Source organism: Dermochelys coriacea, chromosome 8 (genome assembly GCF_009764565.3).
Source record: "Dermochelys coriacea isolate rDerCor1 chromosome 8, rDerCor1.pri.v4, whole genome shotgun sequence".
In the NCBI taxonomy this organism is placed as follows: domain Eukaryota; kingdom Metazoa; phylum Chordata; order Testudines; family Dermochelyidae; genus Dermochelys; species Dermochelys coriacea.
Genome location: NC_050075.1, coordinates 81,768,809 through 81,794,939, shown reverse-complemented (window position 1 = coordinate 81,794,939; position 26,131 = coordinate 81,768,809). Strand labels below are relative to the sequence as shown.

Sequence of the window (26,131 nt, the reverse complement as noted above, 5' to 3'; positions counted from 1 at the left end):
GAATTCACTGGTGTTCAATGTCTAGGAGTGGTCACTAATACAGTGTGATGTGCGTGAGTGCATGCAGGCATGTATTATATATATGTATATGTGCATAAATATGATATATAATACCGTCAATCCTCAAACATCAAGCTATTTCTATCACTGCATTAATATTTTCCACTGAACATTGCCCAAGAGCTTTTCAGTTTCTCACTGTCATGGAAACAAGCAGATGTGCTGCATAAAACCTTTGGCAGAATTTGGGGAGTCAAGTATCACATGGGCAAGTCAGTTCACATAAAATGAAAATCACAATAGGAAAACTGATTCATATAAATTGGAATCGGTGCAAGCCCCCGCCCAGAATTCAAACCCGTTTTCAATGTTTGAAAAGCATGGGTTTCTCCTCTTAAACATTTTCTTTTATTTTCAGGTGCCCTTGCACCTATTGTTGCCATGAGTGACCAGAAAAAGAAGAATAAAGGTGTCATCAAAAAGACTGTTCTTGTGGTTTTTCCAGACCAGACAGAATTAGAAAGTACTGAGAAATCCAGGGAAGAAACTGTTGTCATAAGATTTCCAGCCCAGTTTTGCAGACCCAAGGGGTCTGGTTATTTCAGATAAAGCCAGCATATGAAGCTAACCTTCAAGATGCTTGGAAGCAAACCTTTGATATGCACCCATAAACAATTTGATTACTTGCACTTCTTGGGTAGTGTTCCAAAAGAGAGTCTGAAAAAGATATCCACTCATAATTGCAATTCATTAAGGGGAGGAAATGACAGCCTTCTCTTGCAAGGAGGTAGGAGTTATGCCTTCCACTGGTTGATCCAGCTTGAGCCCATAAATCACTGGCTTTGGAGAATGAATAAATTTTGATCCCCAATCTGCAACATCTGCAATATGAAAGGCTGACTCTGGAGGTTAAATCCAATTTAGGCTTGTCTGTCTAGGCAAATGCAGTGGGATCTTCAAAAGCAGCTTGTGATGAAGGAGTGTTGAATGGAAATAAACTAAATAAACCTTCCTGTATGGCTCATTGAGAACACCAGGCTCTTCTGTTTGAATCCATGAGTCCTTGTCTGGACTCACTCAGAGGAATATGGATTTCTATGAGATATTGCTTATTTCCTACCATTCTGAGAAATCTTCATGGAGGGGGAAGTTCATAGGCAGCAACTGTAATAGTTTTAAAAGTGCTTTGATTAATATGGACCACCCTATTCCTCATTTGCTTGACAGTTGGAAATATCTGTTATTTGGTCCCAATGAGAGAACTCTCAACACAAACCTACATCAATTAGTCCTAATATTTCCAGATGACTTACAAAGAGACTTACCTACCAGCATGTCCACCTGAGCACTGAGTAAAGGTGTTTTTTCTCCTCTGCATTTATCACCTCACTAAAATACCAACAGCCATGAATAAATGCAAAATGATCATATTAAGGGCAAAGGAAGGAGACATTATTCAAACACATGGAAATGCAGATTTGTGGAAAACTCTCATGGCTGGAGGCTGCTCACTGTTCCAGATCATTATCATTCATAATGTGAAAGAAAAAAAAATGGTTCAAGCAGATAACAGCTGTTTTTATTCTGTCTCTCAGATTCTTGCTCAACCTGATCTCATTGCTTTCATGTAAGGGTGAACACCCAATTTTAAACATAAGTAGGGATGCATTCTCATGATGTCAGTAATAAAAGTATGTCTAAACCAGAGTGTGTATTCTGGAAAGCTAACTAACCATTAAAGCCAAGAAACATAGTCTGGGACAAATCTTATTATGTATCCAAAAGGACTTGATGATATGCAGATAAAAGGTGTAATGTAACAGCAAGAAGAAAAAAGACAGCGGGTGGGAGGCGGGGTTGGGCAGCCGTCCATCTTTCAGCAGATGTTAGGTAATATAAGGTAAGGCTGCCAAGGAGTTCTTAGACAGGGAGTGGCTGAACAGGTAGAAATACAAACCTAGAAAGAACTGGTTTCTGTTTCACTCTTTGCTTTATTATGGTATGAGCACATTCCATTCCCAGCTAGTTTCTGTACACAGTGGTATTGGCACAAAACATACACAAACAGATAAAGGGAGATAATTCTTCAAATTATCAGGAGTTCAGATCACATTCTGAGAAATGTAAACCTGTTGTCTCTATAATTGCTGTGAGCTTCATCTGAGTCATTACATCTTCTTTGTCAGAGAAATTCCCAGCGTTGCTTGTGAGAATTCTGAAGAAGCCACTGGTATAATTTCTAAAGGTCTGGCAGGGTAAAACTTAGGAATTGATTGGCAATCATTCACAAATCCACCCAGGTAATAAAATGCAAAAGAAAAGAAAATTACCGGTAGTTTTAGAAACAGCATACTCATAATAAATCCATGTTGGAGCAGCTGTCTTTTTCTTATTATGATATTCATGATGTATCAGTAATCAACAAAATCCCTCTGTTTTAATTTAAAAGGTTGTAAATTTTTCCTTTGGTTTATTTATTGATTAAATTTCATGTTGCTGAAGTAAACATATCATACAAAGGAAAAACAAACAGGCTTATCAGTGAACAAACCCACCAAGGCCCAGTTCAACACAAAGTTTAATACCAGATCTTTGCATTGCATCGGTTTTTGAGCATAAAATTCTTTAAAATATCAGTTCCACAGATCTGCTGCTAAGAAATCTATATTTGTCTAATACACAAAATGCAACCACCTCCAAGGACATGTATGACACCAAAGCAAAAAAGACAGCAAATTGATATTAATCACAGAAAGGGACATCTTAGCCGTTCTGCTCTCGCCTCCACCATTCTAGATCCAGAACAACACTGGCGAAGTCTGAGGCATTTTTCCAGATTTTCACTATGGGGAACAAGAGCAGAATTTGACTGAACAGTGTCCACAAAATGGACCCCTGAATGGCAATTAGGATCGTTGCAAAACCCAAACAGAGCTACTATAAGAAGAATCAGCAACTTCTCTCTGCTAAACTATCCAAAGACATATTATTATGGCTTAATATCTCAGCTCAGTGATGGGGGAAGCACATGACAAATGGTGAGAAAAGACGTGCTTCAACAGAGTTCTGCTTTGGTCTACAAATTAAGCCAAAATGAATTGGGCAGAAACAGGCTTTGAAACCATGTCCTCTTGCCCCCTCCTTTCTCCCTTGAGTGTATTAATGATTACAAGATGTGGAATGCATATCTGAGTAGTAACAAGGACCTGTATCTCACAGAGGAGAAGAATATGGGAACGACCCAGAGGAAACCTAAGTTAGCCAACAGGCCCTTAACATTAGGAAGTGCTATTGGTAATAAGGGATTATAATGCCATACATGTATCAAAATCAGGCTAAACATCTCTATTTTTAGTCTGATTTTCAGGCATTCATTGGCCATTTTCCAATAAACATAGCTTTATTTTTGAGCTTCACATTCTGACTCTCTGGGCCAAAACCTGTGCTCCTTGCTTACAATAGAAGTCCTGCTGATGTTAATGATATAATACTTAGCTTTTGAATAGCATTTTTCAATCTTAGATCTCAAAGTGATCCCCATTTTACAGGTGGGAAAACTGAGGCTCAGAGAGGTGAAATGTTTCCCCCAAGATCAGTGGCTGAGCCAGGAACAGACCCAGTTCTCCTGACACCCAGTCCAGTGTCCTATTCACTGATTAGCCCTGTATGTCTGGTGAGTAGGATTTGGCTTTTTGGCTTTCCTCCACAATGATTTCTTCCTTTCTTGGAAATAAAACACTTGGAAGAAGGGAAAGGAAACTGTTTGTGCAAGACAACAGAAATATCTCTCATGTGCCCAGTTATGTTTCTGACATCTGAAGGAAAATGGAGCATTCTGCTGTCTTTCACTGATACTATTAAATCTGCTGTGAATGTGTATGTGGGTGAAAAACATGGTCTCGCAGGATTGTGTTTCTGGTCCAATCCTGCTTTCCTTGCAGATGCACAAGGAATAAAGGGATTGGCCTCTCTTTTTTACCTTATTGAAATTTCACCTATGAACCCATGTGGTTCAAGTTGAATCGTGCATGTGATAGTCAGCCCGTTCTATGAATATTCTAATACCTGTATTAAAGTGATGGTGCATCTTGTACATTATGGGGCAGATTCTATTCTGCCTTGCACTTTGTGTAGATATTTACAGCTATGCAAAGTGAATATAAAATCTACCACATAAAAATAGTAGGCTCCAAATATCTCCCTTACTGTGGCTACTTTATTCTTTCTCCTGTGATGTAAAGGAGTCACACAAGGGGCAAAACAGCCCCCCAGGAATACTCACTGTGTAAAGAGGCTCCCCCAGTGGTGTCAGGCAGAGGCAGCAGCCCTACTGTCTCCTCCCTCACAGTCCCTAACTCTGAGCATAGTGTGGAGGCCTGGTGGATAAGCACACAACAGCACTGTGGCTATTCTGGCGTGGTGGGGCACCCCAGATAGGCAGCTGTGGGAAGCCAGCTTAACAGTCTCAGAGACTGTTCTGTTATTTGGTCTGTGAACTGAACAGGCTGACAGGAAGGCCCAGAATTCAAGTGCTGCAAAGGTCTCTATGAAAGTTACCTTTGCCTTTCTTTTCCCTCGACTGCACCTCTTGAGAGGCACAGTTCAGCACTGCAACCATAGCATTTTACGCTCACTTTCCAGATGTGTAAATGACTATGAAGGGTACAAGGCAGTGGAAAACCTGGCTCTGTATGTTTGGTATCTAATTAGATCAAATACTGGGCTGGTATCTGTATCTTACAGTGTGGGGGTCCTTTTTAAAAAAAAATCACATAATTTCTTTATTTCCATATCAAGATTTTAGCAAAGGAGACCAAGGAATCTTCATATACAGCTTTTTGTCCTGGTCTGTGATTTCATGCTGCTATGTATAGCTTGGATACAGCGCTGCGATTTGTTCTATGGTTGTTTTAGAAATGAAAAAATGAACATTATATACCAGTACAAAAAAAGAATTGTCATTTTAGTCCAGGATCTGGAAAGTCTTCTTTTGTCATTACTGCCGCTAAAATGATTAGATGCTGAATTCATGAACAATCTATCACATTATCCAAGGGCGTTCTATGAATAGCTGAAAGCCAGTGCTAGCTTTGGCGAAGATATAAAGGCAGCATATCAGAATCAGCAGTAACTTTCAGTAATGTGTTCCAGGGTTAGCTAATGCAGATCAGAGTATTCATCTATGTGATATGTCAAGCCACAACAAATTATGTTATAGATCATATATCCCCTTCAGCCAAAGAAATATTCAACAATGATCAGGTGCTTCTGGACCATGTAATCAAAGCAGTATGTCTAGTTTTTTATGAAGTTTTCAGATTTGCTATAGTATAATTCTATACATTGGATAATTTTTTTCAGAAATAAAGAGTGTAGTAAATTTGGTATTTCCAGTCCAAATTAGACACCCACTTTCCTTTTCAATAAACATATTTATATATGCACATACAATGTATTTCCCTGGCTATAGTATTTTTTTCTTCATAAAAATGCATTCATTATCCTCTAGCATTCCCCTGTAGACAGAAAAGAAAAATCTTCTAATCATTTATATTGGTCATACTCGTTTGGCAGTTAGAGTTCTGGTATTAGCTTCCTTTCCACATTTGGATAATGGAGATGGGGGGGAGGGAAAAGAACTAAGGCTGCAAAGACTTGATGTTAATTAAATATATAAACTGAAGTGTCAGCATAGGTAATAACACCTGAGTATGTTCATGTATCCATAAAATCTACAAATCAGGACTCATTAGGTGTCTATGGCTACATGTTAAACAGGCAGGACTTATTTTATGAATCTGAGTGTATGTATATACATTTTAATGCAACAGTTCTTCTGCCTTATCTTTCATCTCAAACTTTCCTTTCATCATTATCTTTTTTTAGTGGTCATCATTCAGAAATTGGCAGGTAGCTGATAAAAGCACTTAGTGGAGTCTATGGCCCTTTCTTTTTTTAAATTACAGTTTTTGTTGTTTTGAAACATATTCTGTTCTTTCTCTCACATTTAGAGTTTAAAAAAGAACTAGATAAGTTAATGGAGGATAAATCCATCAATGGCTATTAGCCAGGATGAGCAGGGATGGTGGCCCTAACCTCTGTTTGCCAAAAGCTGGAAATGGGCGACGGGATGGATCACTTGATGATACCTGTTCTGTTCATTCCCTCTGTGGCACCTGGCATTGGTAGGGTGACCAGATATCCCATTTTTAAAGGGACAGTACCATATTTAAGCCTTCCTGCAGGTGTCCTGACTTTTTCCTAAAAACAGGCAAATTGTCCTGTATTTTCTGTCTCCCTCATCAGTACTGGCAGGTCCTGCTGCTGGCTGGATCCCTGCTCACCAGCTGTCCGACCACCAGCAGTGAGTGGGGAGGAAGTCCAGTGGCTGACAATGGGGGTGGGTGTGCAAGGCTGGTGGTGAGGCGAAGATGCAGCGCACGGCGCAGGCCATTCTCCCTGCTGGTCCGTCAGCATAGCTCCTGCTTCATGCCAGGTCTTGGCCAGCAGGGCCCTGTCCCCAGTCCCATTTCCTGCTAGTACTGACTGCAAGCTGCAGTGGTTGGTGAGTGCAGGCAGGTGCCAAGCAGCAGCCGGTACGTGTCACCTCTGCTGCCCACCCCCCATCAGCCCTTTACATTCTCCCCTCTTGCTATCTTCTCCCTTGTTTTCCCCTTCACCTCCCCACCCCCCAGCCCCGCTACTCCTCCATATCCTCCCCAGTGGGGCACATCCCTCTCCCAGCTCTGTGCAGAGAACCAGCCCCTGGTCGGAGCGCTCAGCTCACCAGCAGCCTGGTCGCCAGACTCCTTCCTTCCTCACTACCTCTGGTGCCCTGGGAAAATCCAAGATACTCCGGGGCGCTGGCCAAGAGGGGCCAAGCCCTACATGTGCCAAACCTCCTGCACAGCGCTGGCACGGGGAAGCCTATCTGCATCTTAGCTAAGTTTTGGAGTGGGGGAGGAAGCAATTTCCAGCCTGTTCATACCCTGACCCTGCAGGATCCACAGCAGCCCCCCGGGCAGGGGCTTAGCACCCTCTTCACACACACACACACACACACACACCATCCTGGGTCTTGCCCGCAGGGAGCACAGGGCTGTTCCATTCTCTAGGCAACCTCCCCTGCTGAGCCACCTCTCTGGCCTGGTTCGCTGAAGCCCCTGCAATCAGGTTCCCTGGGCCCTGGTACACAATGATGCCTTAGAGTTTAACCCCTTTCTGCCTGCTCTGTTGCTGGGCAGGGACAGGAGGCAGCTGGATTATGTCAGTGGTCAGCAGCAACCTGGAGGTGTTAGCTGCCTTTCGATGCTGTGAGGGCAGGAAGGGACAAGCTGCTTCCAGCCATGGGGGGAGGGGGTATGGGCACGGAGCGAGGTTGGGGGGAGGGGAGGATGAGCACTGCAAAGACACGGTCATCCCCCCTCATCTCCATGGATGGAAGCAGCTCCCATCCCTTCCTTCCCACACAGTGCCGAAAGGCTGCTGCTGGCCACATTCTGGTGTGAACCCTGGCAGAAATCTGGAAAGAGGGGGGGCCATGTGACCCTGTGTGGGGCCCCCCCCCACTGATGTGTTGCCTTGGGAAGATGCGGTACCAGGTATCAGGAGAGGTGAGTGTATCCCAGGGGCCTAGCCAGACATGGAGGGCAGAGAGTGCCTGGCAGGGAGGGTCAGGTCAGTAGGTCACTCCCTCATATGAGAGACGTGTATGAGAGAGTATGTGTGTCGCATCTCCCCACATGAACCCTAAAGCCTTAAAGATAAGAAGGTAAATAAAAAGAATCCAATTACTCAGTATTTCTTTTTAACGGGCTCAGTCAACTTGATGTTAATTTGAATGTTTGTATTGCATAGTTCTGATTGATTGCCATTGAACTTGCTTGAATATGAGTAATTTTACCAGATATCCCATATTCAGCATAGGGAAATATGGTCACCCTAGACATTGGCCACTGTCGGAAGACAGGATACTGGCTAGATGGACCTCTGATCTGACCCACTATGGGTATTCTTATGTTCACATGTTTGAGATGGCGGTCATATGAGCTAATTTTGAGCAGAAGAGGTACAGTAAACCCCATAGCATATATAATAGCTGCTCCATCCCCTAGCCATGAGCCAGGGCTACCTGGCAGGTACTGTGAGAGAATTTGGCATCCATTATACCTAGAAGCTTAATTAATGCACACAGCAGGAAATCCTAAATCTGTGGCCAGATTTGGATCCCCCACTCATAGCCAGTAGATTATCCCATGCTGCTTTTAACTGCTTCTGACTCTTGACTTCAGTGCAAGGGTTGGGGGAAAATCCCTTCCTGAAGCCAAGTATTTCACTGGGGCTCTGGTGAGGTCTGCAGGAAGGAGAATGGCTACTCCAGGGTAATGGCTGGAGTAGGTTCTGGAATCTAGTTTCCCTCTCTCTTCCACAGAGAGAAAATCTGCACAGCAATGGTTCCTCCAACTGAGCCCCTTTCTCTGGCCCATCCCTCATCAGGAAACACTGGTATGTGCAAATCCTCCTTCATTGTAAAGCAGAACTGTACATATTCCACAGGGCTCTAGATGGTAAGAGCAGGATATAGGATATTTTCACAGGCCCTGTCTAAACTCTTTTTTTTTGCATAATTCTACGCCATTTGAATAACAAGGTTAGATGACACTGGTAAAAAATACCAGCAACCTGTCTACAGTAGTGCTTCCAAATAGTGGAACTGCACAATGCTAATGCGATGGTGGGAGTATTTCACAAACACCTGAGAGTAGACAAGACCATTGTTATGACAATCCATAGGCTTTAAGCCATGCTTCCCTTCAATTTTCTCTGCTCCTGTTTTAAGCCAGTTTAAAACAGCATCGACAGGATCAAAATGCTATAAAACCCAGTTTCAAAACTGTGTTTTAAACAAGCTTAGCTATACCCATGTGTAAATTGATTTCCTACTCCATTTTCAAACTAGCTTGACGCTAAACCCAGCGTCGACATGACCCAATAATGAAACAGACTTCATAACAAGTATGTAATAAACCAGGTTTCACAACATACCTTCTGTTTAATAATACTGATACCACAATATCTTCTTCCTTGATGTTGATGACTCACTAAATTAATCCACTGAAATATGTTCATTTAAAGGAACATTAATTTCCAGATCAGATCATTTGGAAATTATAATGTAAAAACTGTAATATAGTTAGACCCTTCTACTGATGTGTCTGTTTTGTAGGAGCCCTATCCTTACTCCATCAGAATTCCCTATTGAAATCACAGCATAGCAAAGTTAGGTTTGACTAAAGAGTGCAGGAGATTCTAAAGACTGCAGAGCAGGATATGCCATCTAGCTAAGATAAAATGATACCCTCCAGTTTGTTGGTTGGTTTGTTTTTTAAGGAGCAGAACTAGCAAAGTTTAGATAAGTTTGCCATAATATAGTATTAGATCATCTCAGTAACCTTTTGCACAAGGTTAACAGTTCACTGAATTTTGTCTACCAAAAGCCATCAGTATTTGCTTTATTACACCTTAGGATGCCTTCTTCCTTGAGCTGAGGTAATTTTGTAGATAAAGTGCTGACCGCAGTTGGTGCACTGCAGTTTGTTTCCTGCTTGGGTTCTTTAATACGTGGTCTATCTGTTGCCTGTTGTTATGGCCAGTTGCCTACTTGCACTCATGTGAATTAGCTCAGGAACAGCTCGATTAAAACCTGCACACGAGCAGCCCTTTTGCAATAATAGGGGGAAGATTTCAAGATTCACAGAATGACTGAAAGAATCTTTGCCATTCCTTTGTACAGTGGAGAACTTTGAAACTCCAGTCGGTAAAAGAGTATGTAAAACTAAATTATTCTCACTGCTGTAGGAAATAAATGGTGACTGGAGTCTTGCCAACTTTTTGTGGTTATTTGATTCTTGTTTTATTTTTGCTTAATCAGTTGTCAGCATATTTATACAGTTCACTCACTGTCCCGTGTGACTCTTTTTGCCATGACTTTGCATTCATTGTGGAGTTTACTTATTAAACAGGGCATGTAAAAGAGAGGCTGTCTCCTTAAGAAGCAACAGTGTGACATACAGCAGTGTTCCCTGGGGCAGAAAAGTAAGCATACTACTTTTTTAACCAGATCTTGCCAGGCTGATAGGGCAGAATTTAAAACAAAATAGGCTAACTCATAATTACTCCTATTATAATGGACTAGATACTGCCTGGAATTAAACTGGCTCCTACTAAGGGGCAAAATGTTGGCCCTTATTAGAGTAGGGTAAGTCTGGAGAAACTTTGTCAGCTTCCAGCGCACTGCTTTTGAATGTATCCCATACTAACCAAAGTCAGAATCTGGTGTAAAGAATCCAGCATGGTAGGAGGTCACAGCAGAGGAAAATGGTTGAAGCCTCCCCTCTTCTGGGGAGCTGTAGAGGCCCGACATAACCCAAAATCATGGGTGCTGTTGACCAGGAAGGTATGGGACCAGGGTAAGTGAGGGAAGTACTTCCATCAGCCAGTCATGAAATAAAGCTACTCTTCCCACACTGGCAGGGAAATCAAGTAAGGCAAGGAGTGGTAACACCTCTTGCCCTCCTTGGAGTAAATCCCATTAGCGCACAGGTTGGTACCGGGAACAGTGATGTACATTTCACTGCAGCAGCCAAGTAAATCTGGCCTATCAGCTTTAAACTGAAGTTAAAAAGATCTGTTTTATAAATGCTCAACATGTGCTAACGGGTTACTAACCTCCCCCTTTCCCAGATCCTGCCATGAGCAGATCAGGTTGTGTGCTGCATCATGCTACATCTAATCCTGCGGCATCTTAAAGAGATACTCTACCCTCCTTTTTCTAGTTTCATAAACACTGGAAGGGAAAATTCTTTAACTCTTGAATCACCACAAAACATGATTTCTGTGATAGCTCACTAAGGCAAATCCCAAATGTATATTATTCTATTCAGTTATTTAGATCACCATGTTATTTAGATCACCCATCACCATGGCATCTAAGCACCAATATATTAAGCAACATGACTAGCATCTGTTACATGTGATTCATTCGACAAGGAATTAGTGTTGGACTGCATAATCCTACCTGAGATGTTTGAATTCTGAGGGTGTAGAGTAGTATTACAATCCTGTACCTTCAAAGTGATATTTATTGTTGTTGAAAATCATAAAGATTTTGGGGGATGTGGGTGGCTGTTTTTTTCATTTTCATAAATAAGAAGAGCATTCTGGCTGCTGTAAACATTGATTAATCTTCATGAATATTCCTTTTGCCACCACCCCACTAATAGATTATGTTCTTCTCATAGTCCTATGACTTTGGCAACACCATCTTGTGAATTTGTCATACTGTATTATATACTGTATTGTCAGAGTGCAGGTGTTGCAGAAAGGCATGTTGGCAAATTAATAGGTGCCACTCTTTCGTCCGAAGTAGTACTAAACCAATGTCCCAGCATTTTGCTCAGTGGTTCTGTGCTGCTAGGGTTGCTGTCCTTCTGATGACACACAAAACTCTGAGATCACACAGAACTTTTTTCATGACTGTAGCCCAGTATCCTGGCCAAATTCTGTTTTGGGTAATTATATTCTACCATCTTCAATTCCACCTCCAGTTTTAACTGAGTGAATTCTTCTTCACTTCCACTCCTAGAAATTGTTGTATAGTGTTGCTGGCACTCTTAACTAACTGCCCTGGAAATTAGCTGCATTCCATAGACTTTCTATAGAGTCTATGAAGCACTTTGGACCCTGAAAGATGAAAGGCTCTCTATCCGTAAGATATTATCATTGTTATTCAATCCCAATGTAGAGAAGGTTATCTGAGATTGACACCTGATGTATTCAAAGAAGGAGTTCAAAAGAATTAGATAAATTCATGGAGGAGAGGTCCATCAATAGCTATTAGCCAGGATGGCCAGAGACACAACCCCATGTTCGGGATGTCTCTAAACCTCCAACTGCCAGAAGTTGGGACTGAACGACAAGAGATGGATCACTTGATAATTGCCCTGTTTTGTTCATTCTCTCTGAAGCATCTGGCACTGGCCACTGTCGGAAGACAGGATACTGGGCTAGATGGACAATTGGTCTGACTCACTATGGCCTTTTCTGTATGTGAGGAGAAAAGAGGACTTCCCCCCCCCCATTTTCCATCCTATAGAATCTGAGAGCCAGGCTGACAGTCTTCTATATACTCTAGTTACTACTGACCAATGATGCATATATTTCATTGCAGTATCTCCAAGGCAACCCCATACCGGGCAGGGATAGAAAATGGTTTAGCTGAATTTCCTCAACACAGATAACATCCCTCAATTCTGAATCTACATGCTAAGAAATTTATTCTCCTAGCCCTGCTAGGAGTCAATGGTAATGAGAGTTACATCCATGAAACAAGGACAGAATAACAATCCTAACCTTTTTCCATAACATTCTGAATGTAGATTTATGGGGGTGACCCTAGTTATTCTCTGCCGCATCCAAAGGATGAGTGAATGGGGGAGGAAAGTGCAGAACACGACAACTTTTGGTTATACCCTATAACTGAAATGATACCATACAAAAACTAGGAGTATCACAGTATCATTATTTAAAGACCTATTTGCTTTCACTGATCATTGCCAAATGTCTTTGTCCTACCTGTCATATCTGTTGGTAGGGAACCCTTGCTTATATATTTTGGATAAGCTGCTCACAAATATTGTGCAATAATGATTTTGGTCCTTCCAGTTGAAGGTGTGGTCCTAACTATTAGTCAGGAAAAACAAATGAAATGGTTTGACTGAACACACTGACCTCATTACAAAACAAGCACTTCTTGACTAATAATACTGGCCTCTTCCTAAGAAATGATCTGATAAGAATCAAGCATGTATGACTTCTGTGAACACATACAGCCTGTAAACACTTGCGTAAGTATTATTAAGGGCAAAATAGTCTTCTCATGTTCCCACAGTAAGTCTCAATTATTATATTCTGCTCATCCAATATGTGTCTCATCAATATCTCATCCATTGAGATCACCGGGCAGTTCAAATGTATATGAAGGGTATAATATCAGATCTGAGATCCACTGTACAGATCTGAAATGGGAATTTTGACCACAGTCCTAAACAATATTTTTTGAAAGATGACATGTTAACATGATCTAAAATAAATATTGCCCAAGAGAGCGGTGGCCCAGTACACCCAAGATCTTTCTTATAGAGTCAGTTACTGCTTGCCCAGAAGACAGATGAATCAAAAAGTTTAAAAGACATAATATTAGCCAAAGTAAGTCTCTGTTGACAAGCAAAGGAAATTAAAGATGACTCAATACATGGTTTAGATGTATAACTCCATTTTATAAATCTCTATTCAACAAGAAACAAAGTGAAGAAAACTAGTTAATAATGATATAGAGCAGGTAAGGGTGTTTTTGGAAACTTGAAACATATAAATCAGCTGGCCAAGATAATATACTTCCTAGAATGCTAAATGAATGAACAAATTAATTGACCAATATTTAGAAAAGGAATGGAAATATTTTAAAAGATTAGAGAAAATATAGTGCCATGCCAGTGATGCTATCAATTATGGCAGCATAAGTTTAATTTCTAATCATAGTGAAATAATGGGACAAATAATATGAGGAAAAAATAGCTTACAACACTTCTAAAGGATATTGGAACCATGAACAGTAGAAAGCATGATTTTATAATGAACACATCTTGCCAGATAATGCTGGTTGATTTTAGACTTTTGGTAGAATTACAAAATTCCAATGCAAGCATGTTAAAATTGATAGATATTTGGATTTTAGAAAAACACTTAATACAATGTTTCAGGAAAATTTCCTCTTTTTGGTAATTCAAATCACCTTAAATATAAAGCTGAGCAAAAGGATATTGAATGGCTTCAAGAAACTAGGAAACTGTAATATTAAGAGTATAAGAAGTGGAAATGGAAAACAAATTAGACATGAGTAAGCAATGAGTAATGACAGCAAAAAGGCTGCCTACCCAGAGGCACCACAGACAAGCATGGTTATTGTCCCTTTCTTTATGTTTCTGATGTAACCACACCCCAAATATTGTGATACACTTCCTTATCAGAAATATGTTGGCAAACTGGAGGGAGTTCTCACAAGAGAACACAAATTACAGGGAAGCAGGAGATAACTAAAAGGAAGGGCATAATAAATCTTCAAATTCAAAGAGGGTCAGTATGCAGGAGGGAAACGGATTAGTGAGACTAGCAGACATGAGTATAAATAGGAGTCAAGGAGAAAAATGATGAAAGTGAATACTTAAAATGTTTAAAATTTATATAAAAAACTCTTGACATTAAGAAATATTATATTGTGGAACAGTCTCCAAGTCTCACTTGGGACATTTAGAAATACCAGTTGGACAACACTGGGGGGGGGAGTGGATTCATACCCCAATGTGCTTTGCTGAGAGATTGTGGACAAAATCTCCCCAAGAAAAGAATCCTGCTTGGAATGGATGTCTATTTAGGACCCAGGGCCAAATGCCAAAGAGAAGGCCAGGGCAGGATAAAATGTCTCCTACCTTCTGCAATCCATCTGACTGAGCCTCCCACACTGAACAGGCTCAGTAAGCACTTCTGCTCTGCAGCTACCCATTTGGAGCTGCTGCTACAAAACAGGTAAAAGAAACAGGTAGGAAGGATTCCCTTGTATCCCAGGAACATTCCTCTTTTCAGGACCTGTCCCGGCAGGTTGCTTGCTGGTTTGTTTCTAAAATGGCTCTTCTTCTTGTTTTTTTAACTCCTAATCCCCACTCTCCACTGACTGGCCACTTGAAGAAGTCACTTGCCAGCTAGGCTGATAAATGGATGACAGGCTGGCTGAGCATATGTGCACCCCAAGTACCTGTTTGCCCATAACAAACATCTGATCACAGGTTGACATGCTGCTCTGTTTACTCCCCAGCATGCTTGGCAACATGCCATTCTCCTCCCCACCCCCCAATGTAGAGACCAATGTAGAGGGTGGTGGGAAAGAAGGGGTGGGGAGTTACTTAATAGAGGGGAATGTTCAATTACATTAGGGAACACTTCTGCACTGGCAGTGAGGTGACAAAATAAGGTGCATCTACCTTTGCCTTCTATATTTCTATGATAGAGTAGACAGAGCAATTCTACACTTCTGTCCTACCATGTCAGGCATTTTAATTTACTTGAATTATGACACTGACAGCTCAATATAAAATTCAAGATGGTGATAATAATGAGCTTTAGACTGTTTTTCTTTCAGGGACTGTATTAGTAATGGGCCCAGAGCCTGCCCTAACCAAATAACACACTCAATCTTTCTTTAAGAGTCTAAAAAATGTGGTTACCTTTTTTTTTTTTTGGTACATATATGTTTAGGACAAAAATGTAAATAAAAACTACCAAAATATCTCCCCTGGCCAAGACCTGGAAAATGTGGAATACTAATTACGATTATTTGTTTACATGTGCTTTGAAGTCCATGGCATGTACAGCTTACAGTCTACCGTTCCAATCCTTCAACCATGTACATGTGGGAGTAGTACCAATGGCACTACTCGTGTGAGTAAAGTTTTTCATGTGCATAAGTGTTTGCAGGATGAGGGCTAAAAAACAAACAAGGCAGAGGAATGATTACAATGTACAGATAAAATGACCAAGGTGGACATTGGCCATGTTTGGTAATACAGTGAATTGATAAAGGAGGCAGCATGGGGGTATGTGTGTTTCATTTTTGTTTGTTTTTAAGGGACACAGATTCATGTAAGTAAAGCGCTATCTTCTGAAATGTCCAGAAGTCCAATGCAGATTAACAAGATTCAGTTAGCTTTGCATAAATTCTGGGTAAGCCAAACTGAATTTCCAAACCTTTTCCAATTCCTATCTCTGTAGGCTGTATCTGAATTACATTTCCAACTATTACATTTAATCTTGTAGTAAAAGTTGAATCCAGAGCCTTTTACATCTGGTAAGTAACAGACATGAGGAAGTACACTGGCTCCGCTTGTTCTAAAATCTAAAAACATCATTTGGCAGTAAAACCCAGAACAAATCCAGGCTTGTCTTTCCTGCACCCATGTTTTCCAGTTTGACATTCTAAAACAAGGTCTCATAGTCTATAAGTAAGTGTTTGCTTTTTTTATATGATCACATCTACAAAAATGCTCTGGCTAATTCTAAATACTGAAAATAGTGTTTTGCCAACAATATATACAATTCACTTAGCTGTTATGTGATCAAAGAACAATTTCTTAGTTGCAATGTTTCTGTAGTATGAAGGGTCTTGTGATTAGGCAGAGCCCAGGAAGTCAGGAAACCAGAGTTCTACTTCTAACTCTGCCACTAACTTCCTGAGTGATCTTAGGGCCAAATTTTCAAAAAAAACACCACCCTCTAATTTGGGCAATTGTGGTTACCAGTGACATCAATTAGGTATCTAACATTGGGGACCGAAAACTGAAGGCCACATTTGAAAATTTGGGCTTTAACTGCTCTATGCCTCAGTTTGCCCATCAACAAAATGGGAGTATCTCATTTTATCCTGATTTTGAGACTAAATCCATTAGTGTTTGTAAAGTGCCTTCAGATTCTCAGAGGAAAAGATCTAGAAGAAAACTGAAATGTTGTATCTAATGTGACAGGGTCAGGCCAGATGGCTACAGGAGAGTAGATGTATTAGCCCCAGGTTAAGTAGGTCCCTTTTCCCTGGGCAAGGTAACAGGGAAGGTTCCAGAACAATCAGGAACTTTCTGGAAACAATTAAGGCAGACAGGCTGATTAGAACACCTGCAGCCAATGAAGAAGTTGCCAGAATCAATTAAGACAGGCAGGCTAATCAGGGCACCTGGGTTTAAAAAGGAGCTTACTTCAGTTTGTGGTGTGTGTGTGAAGAGCTGGGAGCAAGAGGCACAAGAAGCTGAGAGTGAGAAGGCGAACGACTGGAAGACTGAGAAGTAAAAGCCCTTAGTAGACATCAGGAGGAAAGTCCTGTGGTGAGAATAAAGAAGGTGTTGGGAGGAGGCCATGGGGAAGTAGCCCAGGGAGTTGTAGCTGTCATACAGCTGTTACAGGAGCCACTGTAGACAGCTGCAATCCACAGGGCCCTAGGCTGGAACCCAGAGTAGAGTGGGCCGGGGTTCCCCCCATCTCTCCATCCTCCCTACTTGATACCAGAGGAGTTGAACTGGACTGTGGGTTCCACCAGAGGGGAAGGTCTCTGGCCTGTTCCCCGATCCATTAGGTGGATCAGCAGAGACTGCGGGGATTATTCTTCTTCCTTTCCCCATGCTGGCCAGTGATAAGGCTAACTGAGTGAATGGCAGATCTGAGCCATGAAAGGGGCCAAACTGAGGGCTGCTGTGAACCTCTGAGGTGACAAAATTCACCAATAAGCGCAGGACCCACCAAAGCAGAGGAGGAACTTTGTCACACTAAACATAAAAGACCAGACAGATCATGCTTGGACACCTCATCTGGAAAAGCAGCTGACAATAAAAGTCTCCTATTCTTTTACAAATAAGATACTAGAAAATGAAAATATCGTTTGTCTACCATGGGCAGTCAAGGGATTAGCAATAATCATAACTAGGCAACAGTTGTTGTTCTGTAGCCCTGTAATTGTAATGAGAGTTCATAATCTGCTTCTGTTCTTGCAAATCCTAATTTACAGATGTTGGTGGGAAAAGAGGTAAATGTAGTCCTTCAATAATCTCCTTTCCAACAGATCTCCACTAGCACAAAATTGAAAACAGAAGATTATTGCATTAGTAAATTTTGTTTGTTTGTTTGTTTTTTAGTAAAGGGTTTTTTTAAGCAACTTGCTTGATAACATTTGTCAGTTTCCCCATGCATCCGATGAAGTGATCTGTAGCTCACGAAAGCTTATTCTCAAATAAATTTGTTAGTCTCTAAGGTGCCACAAGTACTCCTTTTCTTTCCCCATTCAGTTGCTGATGTCTACTCAGATATGATGTAACAGAAATTTAAAAGCAGCTTCTGAAGGCTGGTCCCAGCTGTTATATTACTGTGGGAGGGAATTTCAGCTGCTGACCTTCACCCTCTGAACTGAGGACTGAGGTAGGGCTGTGCTCCGTGCCCCAAATGTGAATTCTTTTCTAGGAATGGAAAGAGTTCCTGAAAGAATGACCCAGTCTCCTGTTTGAGTGATTCGAGGTCACCTTGGCATCATAATTGATTTCAGCTCAGCATTATTTTCCCATATGCTACTGCCCTCTTTTGAGAGTTCTTCTGATAATGTGATAAAGTGAATTGTTTTCATCCACCAAAGTTCGAGAGTGATGTTAACACAACTAGTTTTGACTAGAAAGTCTTTATCCTGCATAATGACAGGTTTCAGAGTAGCAGACGTGTTAGTCTGTATTCGCAAAAAGAAAAGGAGTACTTGTAGCAACTTAGAGACTAACAAATTTATTTGAGCATAATGATGCATCCGATGAAGTGAGCTGTAGCTCACGAAAGCTAATGCTCAAATAAATTTGTTAGTCTCTAAGGTGCCACAAGTACTCCTTTTCTTTTTATCCTGCATAATTATGCATTCTGTTCAGGACCTCATCTCCTTCATTTACAGTGCTTAAGTGAAGGGCCAGATGGGTCCAGTAGCTAAAGCTATAAAAGAAGCTCTCCTATGCCTTTGGTTGGAAGTTCAATATTATGCATCCCTAATAGCAGCTGCTTCTATTTGAACTCAGGGTTATGAAAGATGAACTGCATTAAATGGTAAATCATGAAATATCAGCTGAGTAAAAGCACTGTGGTGCATTGCCCTGCTTAAATCACCAGCATCTGTCTTCTCACATGTAAAGAGTTGCTCTTTACATCATGCAGTGAAACACTGACAGAAGGGCCAATGCTAAAGCCGCACAAAAAAACCTCGCATAATATCTTTTGGGTTTTCAACCAATGATGATAACCGATGATCAGCAAAATATCCAGCTGGAGAAACAACATTTCATTTAACTCTCACTATAAAATATTTAGAGATGGATAATCCTTTTTGGGTCCAATTCCTTTCCTATCATGTGTATTTTAAAATCTGTTTAAATTATGTCCACTTGAAACCTTAGGTTTATTGTAAAAAGCCTACATTTTTTCTAGCTTCCTTTTGTTATTCATCCTGCTTTTGCATAGAGGGTTGTGAAGATCATAAGCTGAGATAAAAGCAAATACTGTTCCAGAATTCAGAGCCAATCATGAGAGGATGCTGATGGCCTGAGTTTAATGGTTACAAAAATTGGACCTTATTCATCTGCATGAATTTAGACTGTATAAAATATCAGATGCAGATTAGTACTGGAAAGCTCCCTATTGTGCTTAGCCTCACAATGCTCAAACTGAGATCAGCTATGGCATGAAAATCCTTTTTTCCTCATATCTGATGCTGCATGCAGTTTTTGCACAGATTTGCTGTTTTGTGAGGGGTGGCCACTGTCTCCTCAATGTTTACGCTGTTGCCTCTTTGTCGTTTTGCACTGTCATATGCTCATTAATGACGTAATAGCAGTGAAAAGAAAAGGAGTACTTGTGGCACCTTAGAGACTAACAAATTTATTAGAACATAAGCTTTCATGAGCTACAGCTCACTTCATCGGATGCGTGAGCTGTAGCTCACGAAAGCTTATGCTCTAATAAATTTGTTAGTCTCTAAGGTGCCACAAGTACTCCTTTTCTTTTTGCGAATACAGACTAACACGGCTGCTACTCTGAAACCTGTAATAGCAGTGGTAACCATGGAGCTCTCTTAAATCAAACTTCTCTATTCTCTCCATATTAAAAGCCAGATAAATATGATGTGGTCATTCCCTGTTGCATTTCAACTTTATTTAAAAAAATAAAATTAAATAAGTTGTGTGCACATAACAGAAAGGAATTATCTCTTACTCCATTTACAAGGAAGCAACTGTCTAATGAGGTGACTTACAGCCGGAACCTATGTGAAAACCCCTTCTGTTTTATTCTATGGCTCGTTATTCTTGTACTTAGTGCTTGAGAGTTCTTGCTGGATTTTTTTAATTCTTTCCATCCAATCAGGTGTGGCTAAAAATATAATTTTCTAAACACTGCTTGTTTCCCTCATAACAGAAACACAAACACACTTCAGATTTTTTTTTTCATAGCTTATAAATTTGAACTATGACAGAGTTTGAAATTCTTTAATTTATTTGTTTTTTTTATAGAGAGAAATAGGCACTCTTACTTTGTGCACTAGCTCGGAACTCCCCATTTTACCATCTGATTCTCTGAATACACACATCTGTATATTTTTTCCTTATTTTATTTCATTTTACTTGCTTGCAGCCATTGCACTGAAAGGCCAAGTAAACAAAATAGTTAAAAATAATGAATGGAAAGTGATTGTTTAATGTGGAATATGGTGAGCTCTTTAAGGACTTCAGCTAAAACCACTGAAATGATTGGGAAGACTCAAGGAGCTTTGGATCATGCACTAAATGCTTATATTCTGCAGTATGCACAGAATGTCGGACAAAGAGCACCATATTTAGAAGAGGTAGAAATTCAGGAAAATTGCTCAGTGTACTCTTGACATAGATACGTTTTGAAAATGGGATGCACAGACCTTTTAAGTGGTGAGACAGAAGCTTAACCCTCTGGTGCAGGGAGTCAGCATTTGCATATTTTTCATTTCAATTTCTGATCCACAAGATTGCAGACACAATTACATTCATTGTGGACCATATATCTTTCCCATCATTCACTCAGGTTTGTAGGATTATTTACCGATTAGTGCACATTAGTCATATACCTCCAACAGTCCAGTGTCTGAAGTCAGAATGTTGTCTGATCATGCCGAGCAGGAACAAAACCAGAAGAACATATGCTACTGCTTAGGTGCTGGTATTTGGGGCATAAACTATATATATGGAAAGGTTGGGATATTCAATGAGACCAGCTCTTGTACTGCACAACTGTGCAATTTTTGTATGCTTGACTGAAAACGGATATTATCATTGCTATATTATTTATCAAGTGCTCAGAGGTAGTCGGCATGTCACAAACAGAGTAAGACAGGTCTCTGCATGGAAAAGCTCACAGTATAAACAGTTGGGAGATAGTGGAAAGGGAAATAGCATGCAAGTAAACTGCCCTCTTTTCCCTCCTCCTAGTTCCCTGTTGAGTGTGTGGAAACTGTTACAACAGCAGAGATTAAAGCAAAAGATAACTAGACAATCTTAAGATTTCCTCAATCTCCCCAAGTATTAGAATGTCTAAAGGTACTGGCACAAGGTTTACAGGGGGTGGGTTAACTCTCCTCCACAGGGTCTGTGGTGGAAAACTAAAAAAGCTGAAGTTAGATGTAATTTTAAGGCAGACTTCCTCCAGAAGGTGGTGCTGTGACATGAGGAGTGGGACAAGTCTCTGTTGAGGATGTCACTGTTTGGTTTGGAGTGTTGGACTGTCAACCCACCTCTGCTCCTGGATTCTAATGTGGCAGTGGTGAATGTTATTGGACTCCATTTCTGTATCCATGGTTAGCAACATGCAGATTCCACATAAGTCATCCAGCACATACCAAACCACTGCAGTGTGCTCTGTTTCAGATTTCCCTTGGAGACATCCAGCAGTATCTGGAGCTGGCCACCATTAGCAGGGAACACCTGTGATCTGCAGTGGTTACCTACCAATTCTCCTCTGGGTGCAGATCAAGGGACTCAGTAGGAACTTAAAGCCCTGAATAGTCTGGGATAGAGCTACCTGGGAAAGTGCATCTCTATCTGATCCCTGTCATGGTGTTTGAGATAAAATGGAATGTTTCTACTGTTGATTCCTAGGACAAATTTCTTTAAGTCTGATATCTGGGCATTAGAAGGTCTTTGGAATTGGTTTCTAAGAGATGAAAGATTGGTTGTCTTCAGAGCACAATGGAAGGTGTGTTTGTTTAGCCAGACATTAGGTTAAATATTCCCATGATAGTAAGCAGAGACTGTTGGCAAATGCGCACAGCCCTCAAGGAAGCAGATTATATGATCACCACTGGGGAAAGAATTTATTCAGCAATTATTTCATTTTAATTAGGTGAGGCACCTTAGACGCCATGGTGATGGGCATCATAAAATAGTGAGAAATAAACATCTTACAGTTTCATGTTGACTAATCATGTTTCCAACATTGCAACATCATCTCTGGAAATACGGCTTTTTGGTCCAGTTCTTCTGGAAATGGTATGGGGAAAATGCAGCCACCATACCAGGTCAGAAACCAAATACCTGATCCTGCTTTTATGGCAAAAACCTTTCCTAATCACTGTGATTACGTACCTGAATTGTCCAGCCCTTTTCTGCCTATCATTTTTTTCATTGTATTTGTAGATCAGAACTAAGGTTGCTGGAGAGGAAGTGTCAGAAACATTAAATGCAGCCATCGGTCTTTCTTTGTAAGGCTTTTGTATAGTGGTCACCATAGTATCTTGATGCTATATTACAGGGTAGAGGTACAAGGTTATTTTGAAGCAATGCCAGTCAATTCTCTCATACAAACCACCTCCTCCAAATCAAATTTAACTATCAAAAATTCAATATGAATTAGCTTTAAAAACTAATTTAAAATAGAGCACTAAGCAGCCTTTGTTACCTAAAAGGCCCCAAGAAGCTGTGTATGTTTTGGCTTTCTTTTTAAAATAAATTGATTAGTACAATTGCTTTTCAAAGCACTCCAGTTCCTAGCAGTTTCCTACAACTGGAGAGAAATTGCTGCTCTTTGTAAATTAAATCAATCTCTGAAGAGTCTTATAAGAATAAAATAGTTTACTGCTGTTTCATCCTTAAGAAAGAGAGATCCATCTACCAATTTATCAGTCTATCTATTTTCTAGCCATATCTATCCATTATGGTTAAAAGTTTTAAAGGACAATAAATTTAAGTATTTTATATTACTTTACATAAGGGCAGTTCAATTTATCGCTATTCCTTTGGAAAGATTAATATCATGACTGTTCATTGTAGACTTGTGTTGGTTGAAAGAAGTTGGTGGCATGACAGCATTTATGGAAGGCATAAGCTCAAATATCACTAGAGTATCCAAAAATGGATGAAGCATCATTCAGCCACTGCCATCTGTTGAGTGTTTCATGACAGCTGTATCTCTTGACCAGAGCTAGGGCAGAGAATCATGAGAGGCACAGAGGAAGTACATAACAGTTAGACCCACACACACAAGAAAATCCCACCTTTGACACTGCTTTTAATTGCACCATAATGATTTTTAACAGACACAGTGGTATGTAGTATAGAATCTGGGTTGATTTAAAGCAAACAATAAACCACTGTGCAGCTGAAAAGCAATTGAGAATTTTTTCTGCAGGAAGGTTTTTGTCCTGGACAAGTACTTAACGATGCTTGTTCCAGCTACATTGCCCTAAATATGCTTTTATTTAAAAAAAATAAAAGAAAAAACGTGCCCATAGCAATATGTCAACAAGTCTTTTAGAGTAAACACTTTCTATTGACTAACTTATGTGAATGAGGACTTTTTAAAACAAACTCTTCCTCTTACAGAAAAGGCAATTTTTGGCTGTTAGACTTGACATGCTTTCAGAATACAATATGTTTCATCTGAATGCTAGCTATGTCAGAGGATTGCAGTATGGACTAAAATAGCCCAACTTTCTATTGCCTCCTCCAGTGAATGGATCTAACTTCCCCATGTCTACAAAACTGTCAACTGGTTCTACCCCTTGTGATACAACTTCTCATAAGTTATGGGGTTCCCAGATGAGAAGGCAACCTGGTCAGGTCAAGAAATCAATGACCTAGACATCAGAAGAGGGGAAAGTTCAAAGTCAAATCTCCACTTTGATGTGAAAGCCTTTTTCTGCACCCTTATCTAACCTCTGGCTCCCCCCATGCGTGTCTCATATCACTCGGTCACTTCAATAGGCTAGAGTATCTGTTATTGTACCTTTGGGTTAGCCAGCCGATGTTGCTGTACAGGGATTCAGAGTTAACGATTGGAGTTGAGTCCATCACCTCCATGATGGTAACTGCCCACACAGCTCAGAAACAGGAGACAGAACTAGACCTGGAATCCAGGACTCTTGCTTGGAGGCAGAGCACTGTACACCTATGGTAGGGTCCCAGCTCCTAAAGTCACATGATATCTGCCTGACTCTGCTGACAGCCTGAAACTAGACTTCTGAGATGAGTGAACTATCACATTGATATTAATGGGTTAATTCTGAAACCTACTTATTTGGGGAGGCAGGGAACTGAGGACTCTGTGTACGTGTGTCAGGGAGGAGGCCTTCACTGCCACTCCCCATCATAGCTTCGCAGGGTCTTCCACACCTCCTCTGAGATTGATACCAGCCTGCCTGAACACAGGCATCGGTGCTCTGGAGAAGGTGAAGGGTCCAATTTTCACAAAGAGGAATGGCAGTGAGACCCCCCCCCCCCAAACCCATCAGATGCACTCTTATGTGAATGGCCTGTCCATTACTAACCCATGCACAACAGGGCCCTGGCAAAGGGGTAAATCTTTAAGCCCTTCAGGGTAGGGGATTGTCTGTTATCTGTATTTGTATACTGTCCACCACAACGTGGCTCTGATTCTGATTTAGAGCTTTTGAATGCTGCAATAATAGATACATGTAATAATAATACACAGGAGGGGGTAGTTATTGAGGGTTGTGATTTGCCTTAAATCTGGCTCCACTTAGTGATACTTCATGCTGCATATCTAGGCCATTGAGCAGGCCTGAATCTCTTATGCAATGTTTAACTCTATCTGCTAGTTACCAGCAAAACTTTGGCTGTTGCTTTTTGAAATAATTATGCTGGAGTCAAAAACAAAATACATTTCTATGTTATCTAGTTGCATTGCGAATCCATGGTGTTGGTTTACACTGAGTCATGTAGATTTTCTTTTCTTTTCTTTTCTTTTCTTTTCTTATTTTTTTAAATACATAGGTTAAAGCAACAGTGGTTTAAAATACCAGCTCTGCCTTTAGGTCCGTGGAAGGCTCTGGTTTACTGCTACATTAGCTTTTACTAAATTGTTTGGGATTTATAACTTTTTATTTTACAAGTATATTTTGAAAGAAGTTAGTAAAACAAAACATAAGTGGTCCTGTCCCCCAGAAAGTCACTTTTATGTTTTTGGGGGTTGTTGGGTTTTTTTAACATGGCAAAGTGGTTGTAAAATGTACTCTTGATTCTTAAATAAAACAGCATGCAAGTAGGGCGGGTATGGGAAGTGGGCCCCTCACTAGACATTTTATAGACCGCACAGGACTCCAGCAGGAACACTGATACTGAATATAGATTTTGTAAGGATTTGTGCAGGACATTTTAACAGGAGATTTTTAAAAAATAACCCAAGTGCGTTTTACAAAGAAACAATTAGGTCAAAGGGACTTGGTTTTGGAGAATCGGGCAATAGGATGAGGATTAGTCACAACTTGTCTGAGTGAGAAGACGTGTCTCCAGGATGGCCATTCAAATCCCTTGAAATTTAACAAGAAACCAGACTGCCACTATGAAAATAGTAGGGCAGACCATGTAACTTGACATCTGGAATCCAGGGAAGGTTCCCCAGTGTCCTGGCTACTATTGAAATTCAAAACTAAAGGGGGAGCAGCAATTGTTATCACTGTCTTGTTTATTATTAGGGCTGATTAAAAATGCAAAACCCACATTCATTATAAGCATTACAGTGAAAGGGAAGAAGAGAAAGAAAAGGCTGTAAGATTTCATTTTGTAATTTTTAATCCTGGGATTAAATGTGGAAGGGAACAGAACTGCAGTGTTTTGGGGGTTAGGTTTCTGTTTTTGTTTTAAGACTGTGCTTGTGTGCTTGCCCCCCCCCCCCCCCAGGTAAGTGAATGTTAAGTAGAGTGAGATACTATTGCTCCATGCTTCCATGCTAATAAGGCATGCTTCCCACAGTGTGTGACAGAAAGAATGAATACCATGCAGTGCTAATGGTTAATTTGTAGTGGCATGTGTGTTCCTTGAACGTTTGTGAAGTTTCCTGATTCACCATCACACAGTTGAGTCTCCCTCTTTTTTTTTCTTTTTTTTTTAAAAAGACATGGTGATAGGTAATGAGATGAAGCATTTCTGACAGAGAGCTTCTGAATGATGCATTGTTCACCACAGCCTATTCAACT

General features: G+C 40.6%; 1 protein-coding gene across 7 annotated transcripts in view; it reads left to right on the top strand.

Moving 5' to 3' along the window:
• Positions 1–26,131, top strand: part of ADGRL2 (adhesion G protein-coupled receptor L2) — a 480,081-nt gene that overhangs the window by 49,445 nt on the left and 404,505 nt on the right. Inside the window, exon 1 of one of the 7 annotated variants that reach the window (XM_038412998.2) lies at positions 3,655–3,673. The exons of the other annotated variants lie outside the window; for them this stretch is intronic. The gene's annotated coding sequence lies outside the window, so the exon portion shown is untranslated. Of the gene's footprint in view, positions 1–3,654; positions 3,674–26,131 lie in introns of those variants that run through there. 7 annotated transcript variants of the gene reach the window in all.